The 13,089-nt window shown below is 37.5% G+C and overlaps 1 non-coding gene across 1 annotated transcript; it reads left to right on the top strand.

The window, feature by feature from the left end:
• Window positions 1–8,775: 8,775 nt before the first annotated feature.
• Window positions 8,776–8,882, top strand: LOC128282335 (small nucleolar RNA R71). The gene has a single exon (XR_008272587.1). It is a non-coding gene; the product is annotated as a small nucleolar RNA R71 (small nucleolar RNA).
• The last annotated feature ends 4,207 nt before the right edge of the window (window positions 8,883–13,089 follow it).

Raw genomic sequence — 13,089 nt, 5'->3', positions numbered from 1 at the left:
CGGCCAAGGTACCTTTTTTGTATGAAAATATGTTATTTATCTCATTTGTAGGTTTGAGGTTAAGCTTGATAATGATAATGAAATTTGGATTAGATTAAAATAAGTTGATTATAACAATGGGATGTTTATTTGCTTATGACTTACTAAGCTATTATAGCTTACTTTGTATTTTCATGTTTATTTTGTTTTATAGATTTTGGATTCAAGTTACAAGCTCGGGGATCGTCAGCAAAGTCTATCACACTATCAACCGTCTTTGATATTTTATAAGTTACATTTTGGAACTATGGCATGTATAGGCTGGAATGCATTTTGGAATGCTGTATTTTCGTTTATGTATAAAGGCCATGTGAAAACGGCTAAATTTTCTATGCTTGATTTCAGTTATGTTTGGTTATGACTTGAAACTGTTTTGGTTATATTACTATGTGATATAAAATGATGTTGTTTATGATAGGTATTTTATGTTTCAGAAATGGTTAATGATCTTGAATGAATATATGAGTGATTCGGCTAAGGTATTTATAGAATATGTTATAAGTGATTGAGGTGGTTGTTTTAAGTCAATGAACTATAATTGTTTCAATGCTTACAGGTTGATTATTATGTTCGAACATGAAATAATTCTGTCATGATATGGCTTTTAATTGATGTGGCAATATATATACTATTAATATAAAAGTATATATGTTAGTTAAATATCTATAAATGAAGTTAGGTCATTCAATTATGTGTTAAGAGATATGGGTAATTCTGTTTGAGCTGTTTATGGTTTGTTCATTTGCTAAATATCGGTTTATGTTTTGATTAAATGATGTGGTCTAAATATTTGGATGTGTTTGGCATATTTGGTTATGAAATATGCATGTGTATAATTAAATGTGATTATTGCTTGTTGTAATTAGTGAAAGGTGTATCACTTATTGTAGTTAAAACTTGTATATATATATATATATATATATATAGATTGGTGATTCGGTTTGTTTATTGAAATGGTAATATTTTAGATAAATATTTAGGTTAACTTGTATATATACGATATATATATTTGATTTGAAATGTAATTACAATGTGAGCAAGTTTGTGATTATCTAAAAGCTCTGTCTCCTCTGGTAATATCTCGTAATCCATTCCGACGACAGATACAGGTTAGGGGTGTTACACCCAAAGTTCTTAAAAATATAACAATTCACACACAATAATGAACCCTAAACACTCACAAAAAAAGCTAAGATTTTTAAGTGAGTTATGCTTTGCCTTTATCTTTGCTGGTAGATGGTCCAGCTTGGTTTCAACGAAGTTGGTTCTGAACAGAGACTTGACAACAGAATAATTGATGAGAGAATTTTTATGGAATAAGGGTTGTATTTATAGGCACTGATCACGTGATTCGTAACAAGTAATAAATATTTATAATGAAGATCAAACCTAGACTAACTATTATCACAACGAAAAGGCAAGCGCACCTATCGAACAATAGTATAGTAATGGCAAGACCGGGATATCGTACCCAAGGGAACCAAAAGTACTAGTGATAACTATCTTTTTATTATCTAACCTAGAAATAAAAGGGTTTGTTTATTAAACTAATTATCTAAACTAATTAACTAATTTAATTAAAGCAAAGAGAAAATTTGGAAAAAGATTTTAAGAAAAGCAATTGATGAAGACGACACCCAAGGAGGAATCCACCTAGATTTCACTTATTATCTGACTCTGAACCGGACGATTTATTCACTTGACTTGATCCGTTAGACTCTCTAACCTATGTTATTATCCCTTTCGAGACTAATAACGTCTAACCCTCAGTTGAATTAATCAAAATTTCTTTCTTAATTAAAACCCCTAGGGAAGCAGTAAATCACTCTATGGACTCCCATATTAGGTTTCACCCTAATCCGGAAAAATCTCGTAACCCTATTTTTAGGCGTTCGATCAACTCCGCTTAATTATGCCAAATCTACTCTTAGGCAGGGGCTATTCCTCCTCTGCATAAGCACATCAAATCATGAATTAATACCCAGAATATTAACTCAAGCATTAAGAACACATAATTAAGAACAAATCAAGTATTTATCATACAATTCAGATAATAATAACAAGATCCATCATAGGTTTTATCCCCCTTAGGTATCTAAGGGGTTTAGTTCATAATAAAATAAGAGTACATCTCAAAAGTATAAAAATAACAAAACATAAAGAAAACTCTAAAACCCCTGAAGGAATTTTGAGAGAGATCTTCAGTCTTGGAGTAGCTCCGGCTTTTGAGATGGATTGTCTGGCTTTCTTCAAGTAATTCCTGGCGTGTGGTTCTGTATTCCAGAAAAGTTCTGGAAAGAGAGGCCTCTTTCTAGGTCACACTTAGGGTGTTTATATAGGCTTTGGATTGGCTTTCTTCCTCTCTAAGTACCCTTTTCCGTGTAAAATACAACTCTTTGAAAAAGGGACACGCCCGTGTGCCACGGCCGTGTGACATGATTATTAGGCCGTGTTCGATCTGTTGAATTGCACACAGCCGTATGGGCTCAATGGCCAAGCCGTGTGAATCATGAAAACCTCGGTCGACACCCCCGAAGGCCACGGGCATGTGAGATGCCCATGTGGCAAGGCTTAGGCCGTATCATCTTCTTGATTTGGTCCGTTTTGTCCCTTTTTAGCTTGTTTTTGGCTCCTTTCGATTCTTAGTGCTCTCCTGAGTATAAAACATGAAATAACCTGATTGGGAGCACCAAAATCCACAAATCTAGTAATAAACATCCATAAATATGCTAAGTGTTTGGGGTATAGATATGTATAATTTGGCATTTATCAAATACCCCCACACTTAAGCATTTGCTTGTCCTCAAGCAAAATTCTCATTTACTGCTAGAATTCATTCTTCTCAATCACATAATCATTATTGATAATGTTACAAGTTATTCCACAGAAAATCATACAGTGAGAATTCAACTATAGGGGCATTAAAAGCTTCAAACAATCTAAATCGAATATTTTGATAATAAAATCATAGGTAATCTCCTTCCTCTAAGTAATTAAATTTAGTCCTAAATATACAAGAGATGACATCCTCACTAAAGATTCACTCAAATCACTCAAAGTGTTTAGGGTTCAAGATTAAGCACTCGATTGTCTAACATGAAAAGTTATTACCATAGGCTTGAATGAAAATCAAATCTCCACCACTTGTAATTGATATGATACACTAATCAAAAAGGTCTTTACATGGTTGTAACGGGGTTTAGGTTACAGGTATGGATACAAGCTGAAGAGACAAAACGTAGAATTAAGATAATTTTAATATATTACCCCACTATCAAAAACTTAATTACTGAACCACAAACAAATATCTAGAACTATTTTACATGAGTTCATGACAACTTTAGCTTGCTGAGAATTACATTTTTTTAAAGAACAAATCAAATCGATACAATATAGAAATCATACTTCATGATTTAGTAACAAAAAAATGGTGAACATAGCGAGGTAACAATATTAAATTCAATCTCGATAAAAAGGGTCAAATTCAGTAGGAGGATTTCAGCAATAATGGGTTAATGGGTTAATGATGAGGGTTAATCAATGAAAAAGGGTTAGTAGGTTCAAGGGGTTTCACTAAGGGTTTAATTATGTGGGAAGGCTTTTTATGGAGTAAATGGGTTAAATCCTAAGAGCCTTTATCATCTCAGTATATCAAATCATACGTGTGATCTCAATATGTATAATCGAAGCAAGTTCTAGAATAAGAGTTCAATGTTGACACATTCAAACCACAAAAGAAGTGAGCAAGAAAGAAAGCTATATGCTCAAAAGGCTCACAAATCTCACCAAAAATTTGGGTTTTTGATGTCATTCCTGTATACTTAAGATTTCAAGATAATACCTCAATTTAGGAAAATAATCTAAAATATTTTAGTCCTCAAAATATCAACTTATCATGCTCGATTCTTTAAGGTCCTATAATCAAATAATCATGTATAATTCCCTTGGTCTAATTCACAACATATCAACAATAATTATAGATCAATCAGAATTCATTCTATCAATATTATGAGAAAATCACTTGAGCACAAGACCAAATTTAGGGATTCGAGAATAATGGAAAAAGTTAGGTTTCATGTTCACCCCCCACACTTAAGATGTACATTGCCCTCAATGTACAAAGATAGATTATTCAAAATAAAGAAAACCATAAGAGGAAAGGAGGTGAAACTCCCTGTTATATGGATGTGGAGCTTGATTATGAGGATGGAGTGTTTGGGGAAAGTGGTAGCTGCCTTTGATCTTGGCTAGATGAAGAAATTGGGTCGTTGAACATGGCACTAGTGAGGTATTATTTCCCTTTTGTTTCCTCATTCCGTAAAATATTCATAACAGCTTTGCTTGGAAGTCTGTAGAATCATGAAGAGTTTATTAAGAGTTGGTGTGGAAGAGAGCGTAGTGGAATTACTTGTTAGAAATAACAGAAAATGGAAAAAGTAAAATTTACTAATATAGATATGTCTTTCAAAATAAAATAATAAAATTGAAATGAAAATAAAAATCAAAAGAAAAATCAAAATAAAATAAAATAAAATAAAAATAAAAATAAAAAAAATAGGAGGAGTCAATGATCCTCGTCGGTGGGGCCCTCAGGTGGTGGTGCTAGAGTGGCGATGTGGAAGTGTTGGCACATTTGCTGCATTTGGCCTGCATATCGTCCCTCTGTCAGTCCCGTCGTCGATCTCGCTCGTGGATCATCTCGAACTATGTAGTGCAATACTGCTCGAAATGGGCGAGTCGGTCGGAAAGGTGTGCCAATGAAGTAGCCGTATGAGCTAGTCGTTCCCTAGGTGGCATGGTAGAGGGCTCCTCAGGCTGTGGGGGAACATCATTAGGGATGTTCTCAAGATCCTCCTCATCAATGGCATACGAGAGACGATACTGAGGAGGATCGGTCCCACGTTGGCGGTCGATCATCCTCATGTGTGACATAGTCGTGATGCCTTATGGGGACATCTGACCTATCAGGGTAAGCGCTGATGACTGGGCCGCGATGCTGAGAAGGCCGAAGTATCTGGCAAGGCACGTCACGTAGGGGCCGATAGAGATCACTCCCTTCCTATGCCGCTCGGTCTGATGGTGAATGGCGAAAGTAATGAATTATGCTAAGTCGGTCACGTGTGCATCTGCCATGCACCATAAATAGTAGGCGTCGTGGGTGGTGACGACGCTGGTGCTCTCTCTCCTTCCCATCAAGCTGTATGCCAATATGGCATGGATATATCGTAGGGAAAGGGGGAGCAGAGGCCTTCGAGCGGCTGGGGTCGTAGGTGGAAGAGAGTGGTGCCAAAGCCTTCCAACTCAAGGAGGGGGAGATGTGGATATTGCGTGGGAGTGCATTCATGTCCTCTTCCTTCATGAACTCATCGGTGTAAAGTCCCAGAGCAACTCCAAACTCTGGGACACTCATCGCACGAACTAGACCGCCTAATTGGAAGTGAATGGTGCCTGGGTCGTCATTGTTCGTCATCACCACCTATAAATGAAAAGTAGAGCATAATTCTAATGTTAGATCTAAATAAGTGGGCTCGGTAATAGCGAAGAACTGTTCCCATGGGTCTGTGGACAGGAGGGCGCGGATGGCGTCAACGAGCTGGACTTACTCTATGGCAGCCCAGTCGATGCAGCGACCTATGGTGATGTGTCATGTACGTAGTATCTGAAATAACTTCTCCTGCGAAGCTTGTGGAAATTCAAGGAACGGGTGCTGAACTTCGGCTGTAGCACGCACTGAGGAAGAACCTGGTCCCTAAGTCTCTTTGAGGATGGGACCGTGGCCTTCTTTCCTCTTGATGACGACATAATGTACCTGAAAATATATGAGCATTGATAGAATCCAAGATACATCAGTAGTTAAACAAGAGGCCCAAAACTAGTATATGCTATTTAGTGGCTTAAATAATTCAAATATAGAAAATTCTAAGGCAAATTCTTTACTTGTCTAAAGCAAAATATTACAATATCTATGTAAAGCATGTAGAACACTAATGTAGCAATACAAATTGGAAAAAAAAAGTTGAGAAAGTGAACCAAAGGTTGCTGTATGGCGGTGCACGGGCATGTTGATGTCGAGCATGGGCGTGTGATGTAGGGGTATAGCAGTGTGGAGGAAAAAATGGAGGGTATAGAGAGGGGAAAGTGGGGATTACTGCAAGGGGAATGGATTTCAGGGTGGTTTGAGGGTTCAGGAAGTGAGAATCTTGGGAATGGTGGCCGGAATAAAGATTAGGGAGTGGGGAGGAGGAGTTTTCGGCTAGGGTTTTGAAAGGGGGAAGAACACGAACAGTGGTTTGTTTATATAAGAGAGGGTCACACGGCCTAGGGCCACGCCCATGTACTTTTAGGGTGAGCCCGTGTTTTTCAGATTTTTCAATTTAGGTCGTGCTCGGCTACTATCCCATGCCCGTGTGCCTTAGGCGTGTGTGGCACACGACCATGTCGCACGACTGTGCGTAGCTTTGTTCACTTCTCTCATGCCCGTGTGTTATGGTAGCACGCCCGTAGATTGTTATACACAGTTGAAGGGCACGGGCGTGTCGCAGCCCGTGTCGAAGAAACAGAATCGAGCCTTGTCCTTGGCACGCCCGTGGGTTTTCATTCCCACGCCCATGTGTTCCTATCAAGTTCACCACAGCCATGGCGCACGGCCGTGGGGATTTATCGCACCCCGTGTTTTGGGGAAATCATGTCCTGCTTCAACACGGCCGTATCGCACGACCATGTCTCTTCCCCTGTTTGGCCACGGCTTTAGGCATGCCTGTGTGCCTGGCCGTGTGTGCTAAAAAACTTTGCAATTCAAAGATTAAGTTAATTTATTCGAAGTGTGAGAAAATAAAAATAAAGAAATAAAAATATGCTAGTGCTTGGGTTGCCTCCCGAGAAGCGCTTATTTATAGTCTAAGCTCAACTTACCTTTCCGTTGAATAATTATGGTGGTTCGAGGAGTTCATACTCCTCATTCCTATTGTCAATTTTAAAATAAGGTTTTAAACGGGTGTTGTTTACCTTAAAAGTGTCGAACTTGGGATGACTCACCTCCACTGTACCGAATGGAAAAATACTAAGTACCGTAAGAGGGATTTCCTCATTTGGTGTGGTAGTGACAATGTGAAGATCAACGTCACCTAGTAAGACTGTATCGTCGACTTGAAGTTGAATAGGAAAGGTATCGGGCTTGTTTTTGCATAGTTTTGGTTTATCATGTGTGCTCGGTTTGTGTTCTCGCCGTTCATCTAGCTCCTCTATCCGTAGTCTTCGTTCTTCATGGATGTCTTTGTTCTCTTCATGATAGTAGCGCACTGTCTCTGTTGTCTTTGTTTGAGGAAGTTCCTGCAAGGACGATTGAATATTAGTTTTATCATCGACAGTTTTTATAGCATTATCTTGAGTCTTAGAGGTTTTGACTAAGTCGTGTGCTTGGAGTGTTACTGCGTCGTCACTTGCACGAAATGTTAGCTCTCTTGTGCCTACATTAATAATGGTTCTGGCAGTTGGTAAAAATGGTCGTCCTAAAATTAAAGGTACCTCATTATCCTTATCCATATCTAAGACAACGAAGTCTACTAGGTAAATAAATTTTTCAATTTTAACGAGAATGTCTTCAATAATACCCTTAGGAAATCTAACTGTTTTGTCAGCCAATTGTATGCTCATCCTAGTCTATTTGGGTTTACTGAGACTTAGTCGTTTAAACATTTTATATGGCATAACATTTATACTTTCCCCTAGATTAGCTAAAGCATTATTCACAGATAGACTACCAATTAAGCAAGGAATTGTAAAACTCCCTGGATCTTTCAATTTATCAGGTAGCTCATTCTTTAGAATAGCTGAGCAGACTACATTGAGTTCCACATGCGATGTAGCCTCTAATTTCCTTTTATTCCTCAGAAGTTCCTTTAAGAATTTTGCTGAGTTGGGCATCTGCGAAAGAACTTCAATAAAGGGTAAGTAAATATGTACTTTCTTTAAGAGTTTGACAAACTTACCGAATTGTTCTTCTGCTCTGTCTTTCGTCATCGCTTTAGGAAATGGCACACGAGGTTCATGATTTGTACTTACCTGTTTGGGATCATTATTGTTTACCTCTTCTTGTCCTTTGTTCATCGCGTTGTCTTGCTGTATTTCTGGCTCAGGTGTAATGAATCCTTCTGTATCTTGAGTGCTAATTGCATTGAGGTGTTCCCTTAGATTAGGTTCAGTATTACTTGGTAGGCTACCTTATGGTCGCTCGGAGATTAGTTTGGACAACTAGCCTATCTGAGTTTCAAGTCCTTAGATCGATGCTTGTTGATTCTTAAGTGATGTATCGGTATTTTGGAAACGGGTTTTTATCATCGAGATGAATGTAGAAAGCATCTCTTCAAGGTTTGGTTTTTTCTCTTGTTGATAAGGTGGCTGTTGAAAACCCTGAGGATTTTGTGGCTTTGGATTTCCTTGACCTCCCCAGGAAAAATTTGGGTGGTTCCTCCAACCTACATTATAAGTATTACTGTATCGGTTATTTTGAGATCTAAAGTTATTGTTACCTATATAGTTGACTTGTTCCTCTTCGGTTGTGGGATTGAAGGACTCATAACTTACCACTGATAGTTATTCAGTGATATCTCCTCTATAAATTCATAGGCATCTTCCGGTGTTTTATTGTTGATGGTTCCGCCAGCAGCTACGTCAATCATTTGTCTTGTCGAGGGATTCACACCATTGTAGAATGTTTGAACTTGCAGCCAAAGCGGTAACCCATGGTGAGGGCACCTTCTCAATACGTCCTTGTATCTCTCCCATGCATCGTAAAGTGTTTCTAAATCTATCTGCACAAAAGAAGAGATATCATTACATAATTTAGCCATTTTAGCCGGCAGAAAATATTTTAGTAAAAATTTCTTGATCATTTGCTCCCAAGTAGTGATAGACCCTCGTGGTAACGAGTTCAACCACTGTTTAGCTTTGTTTCTTAGTGAATAGGGAAATAACCAAAGACGAATGGCATCATCAGAAATGCCATTGATTTTGAATGTATCGCAAAATTCAAGAAAATTTGCCAAGTACTTGTTGGGATCCTCATCTTGCAAACCATCAAACTGAACAAACTGTTGTATCATCTGAATTGTGCTAGGTTTTAGTTCAAAATTATTCGCAGCAATAGCTGGTCTAACTATACTAGACTTAATTCCTGTTAAATAAGGTTTAGCATAATCATACATAGTACGTGGAGTAGGATTTTGATTAGCTGCAATTGCAGGAGGCAGCTGATCGCCTGGGTTTTCGGCCATCCCTTCGTTTGGGGGTTGAGTATCGTCTTCTCGTTCGTTCTCCATGCAGTTTGAAAAATTTTAACTTTTCCCAATAAATTTCATATGTTTCTGATTTAGTCCCGTTTCATTTCTAATGTCTTTTTAGGGCCTCGATGGCTCGAAAAAAGGACCGTATGTATGATTATAGTTGATGTTGCAATGATTTATGTGATAAATTGTTAATGTTCATTGTATGATGTTATGCTCCTGTAACACTCTATAGCCCTAATCCGACAGCAGATACGGACTAAGGGTGTTACATTTATTGGTATTAATGCTACAGTTTAGTCAATTCTCGAATTGAATGTAGCATATGTGAGCAATTATATAACCTGTGATAGTGCGATAACACCTGACACATTTTGAATTATATTTTCATATAGTAAAGGATTGCAACCAAGTAGACTTCGATGATGTAGAAAGTAACGTGCAAGGCTCTATTCACAGAGTAGCGTCGTCTAGTTCTAGGCCCGTATCTGAGGGCCAGAGAGGAGAGGCTAGGGAAGCCTTCTTCCAAATGATGAACGAGTGGTTCACAGAGTTTGTCTGAAAAAATTCGATTGCAGAACGACCTCTACCCTCACCTGTTCCTCAATCTGTCCCCTAGTTCCCAAGGTTTAGAACCTTTATGTACGAGTAGGTTGCCTATTAATAAAATTTTTGAATATGGGGCTGAAGAATTCAAGGCTGCAGTAGATGATGATCCTAAGAGAGCTGAGTTTTAGTTAGAAAACATGATCCGAGCTTTGGATGAGTTATCCTGTTCACCGACCGAGTGTGTTAAATGTGATGTATCACTATCAAAAGATTCAACATATCATTGGTGGAACATGTTGATTTCTGTAGTACCAAAAGAGTAGATCACATGGGAATTCTTTTAAATCGAGTTTAGAAAGAAATATATAAGTCAAAGGTTACTCGATCAGAAGCACAAAGAATTTCTTATGCTTAAACATGGTTGTATAACAGTATTTGAATATGAAAGAGAGTTCATTAGATTGAGAAGTACGCCCGAGAATGCATTCCAACTGAAGTTGCTATGTGTAAACGTTCAAAGATAGGTTGAATGAAGAAGACATAAAGCTTTTAGTCAAAATTCTTGAGTTGAAAGAATTCGTTGTTTTGGTTGACAGAGCACATAAAGCCGATGAGCTTAGTAAAGAGAAAAGAGAAGTCGATTTTGAAGCTAGAGATTCAAGAAAGAGATCAACTAGGAAATCGTATCATTCATCGTTAAAGAGATCGAAGGATTACCACAATTGTGCAACCACTTCAGTAGGATCTCCTAGCAGAGATCGTGGTAAGCAACACGCAAGTTCTAAAGCTCAAGGTACTCAAGCGTTGGTAGTGTTAAAGCTAGAAAACCTGATTGTCAATGATGTGGACAATGACACTTTAGCAAATGTCGAATGAATGACAGAGCATATTTCAGATGTGGTTCGTAGGAGCATCTTATTCGGGATTGTCCTAAGTTACCTGAAAAAGACAAAACATAGACTGTTTGACTAAGCAATACAACTGCGAGAGGGAGACCACTGAGGAAGCCTAGAAATGTGAATAATAGTTGAAGTGCAACTAAGGACTCAGCTATGAGGTCCGAGGCACGAGCACCAGTTAGGGCTTATATGATCTGTGTGCGTGAGGAAGCTTTTGTTCAAGAAGTTATTACTGATATTTTTTCTATCTTTGACACTAAAGTTATTGCTTTGATTGATTCTGGATCAACTCATTCGTATGTATGCACGAATCTAGTGTCAAGTAAAAACTTACTTGTTGACTCCACTAAATTTTTGGTTAAAGTATTGAACCCTTAGGTCAGTATGTGTTAGTTGATAAATTCTGCAAGAACTGTACTTTGATGACTTGGGGTTATAGCTTTTTGGCCAATCTGATGATTTTGACATTTGATGAGTTTGATGTGATTCTGGGTATGGATTGGCTGACTCTACATGATGCTGTAGTGAATTGTAGATGAAAGCTTATTGTACTAAAATGTCATAATGGAGAAACACTTATTGAATCAGATGAGACGAGTGAGTTACCTATTGTTATTTCAGATATAACAGTGCAAAAATAAGTGAGAAAAGGTTACGATGCGTATCTTGCTTATGTTTTGATTCTAAAGTGTCTGAGCTGAAACTTGAATTAGTATCTGTGGTTTGTGAATATCTACATGTGTTTCTAGAAGAGATATCCGGGTTACCATCGATCAGAGAGATCGAATTTACCATTGAGTTAGTATTGGGAACATCACCGATGTCGATAGCTCCATATAGAATGGCTCTTACAGAGTTAAAAGAGTTGAAAGCCCAGTTGCAAGAGTTAACAGATAAAGGTTTGCACAACCAAGATTCTCACCTTGGGTGCACCGATTCTATTCGTTAAGAAAAAATACAGATCAATAAGATTGTGTATTGATTATTGTCAGCTCAACAAAGTGACAATCAAGAATAAATATCCTTTGTCGCGAATTGAAGATTTATTTGATTAGTTGAAAGGTACAATGGTATCTTCGAATATTGATTTACGTTCTGGTTATTATCAATTACGAGTTAAGGATTCAAATGTGCCTAAAACTTCATTTAGGACCAGGTACGAAACTATGAATTTCTTGTGATGTCGTTTGGGTTAACTAACGCACTTGCAGTATTTATGGATTTGATGAACAAAATTTTTAGACAGTATTTAGACCGACTCATCGTGGTTTTTATAGATGATATTCTGATTTATCCTCAAGATGAGTCTAAGCATGCCGAACATTTGAGAATTATATTGCAGACCTTACGTGAGAAGTAATTGTTTGCCAAATTTAGTAAATGTGAACTTTGGCTTCAGGAAGTCGATTTTTTGGGACATATAGTATCAGCTAAAGGCATTAGAGTTGATCCAAGTAAAATTTTAGCAGTTGTTGATTGGAAACCTCCAAGAAACTTATCGAAAGTTATAAGCTTTCTGGGATAAGCTAGTTATTATAGAAGATTCGCCAAAGGATTCTCAATGATAGCTACTTTGTCGATGTGACTATTACAAAAAGATGTGAAGTTTGAGTGGTCCAAAAAGTGCCAGTAAAGTTTCAATCAGTTGAAAGTATTGTTGATTGGGGCACCAGTTTTAGTTCAGCCTAAATTGGGTAAAGAATTTGTAATTTTTAGCAATGCATCTTTGAATGGTTTAGGTTGCGTTTCGATGCAGTAAGGTAAAGTGATAGCTTATACTTCCAGAAAGTTAAAGCCATATGAAAAGAATTACTTGACACATGATTTAGAGTTGGCAGCAATTGTGTTTGCGTTGAACATTTGGAGGCACGATATATATGGAAAAAAATTTCACATTTGTACCGATCACAAGAATTTAACGTATTTAATTTTGTAAAAAGAATTGAACCTGAGACAGCACAGATGGCTCAAGTTGTTCAAAGACTATGACTTGATTATTGATTATCATCCGGGTAAAGCAAATGTAGAGGTTGATGCTCTGAGTAGAAAATCTCTGCTTTCTTTGAGAGTGTTGAATACAAGGTTGTCATTGTCCATTGATGGTTTGATTTTAGCGAAATTAAAAGCTAAACTGTTTTTCTTACAACAGATTTGTGAAGCTTAGAAATGGGATGATGCGTTGATAGCTAAATGAAAATTATGTGAGTTGACTCTTGATTCAGATTTTTAGATTGTGTCCGATGATTGCTTACTTTTTAGAAGTAGAGTTTGTGTATCAAGGGATTCAGAGTTAATTTAGAAGATTTTGTATAAAGCTCAGC

The sequence above is a fragment of the Gossypium arboreum genome, chromosome 1 (assembly GCF_025698485.1).
Source record: "Gossypium arboreum isolate Shixiya-1 chromosome 1, ASM2569848v2, whole genome shotgun sequence".
Taxonomy (NCBI): domain Eukaryota; kingdom Viridiplantae; phylum Streptophyta; class Magnoliopsida; order Malvales; family Malvaceae; genus Gossypium; species Gossypium arboreum.
This window is presented reverse-complemented; position numbering and strand designations above follow the sequence as displayed.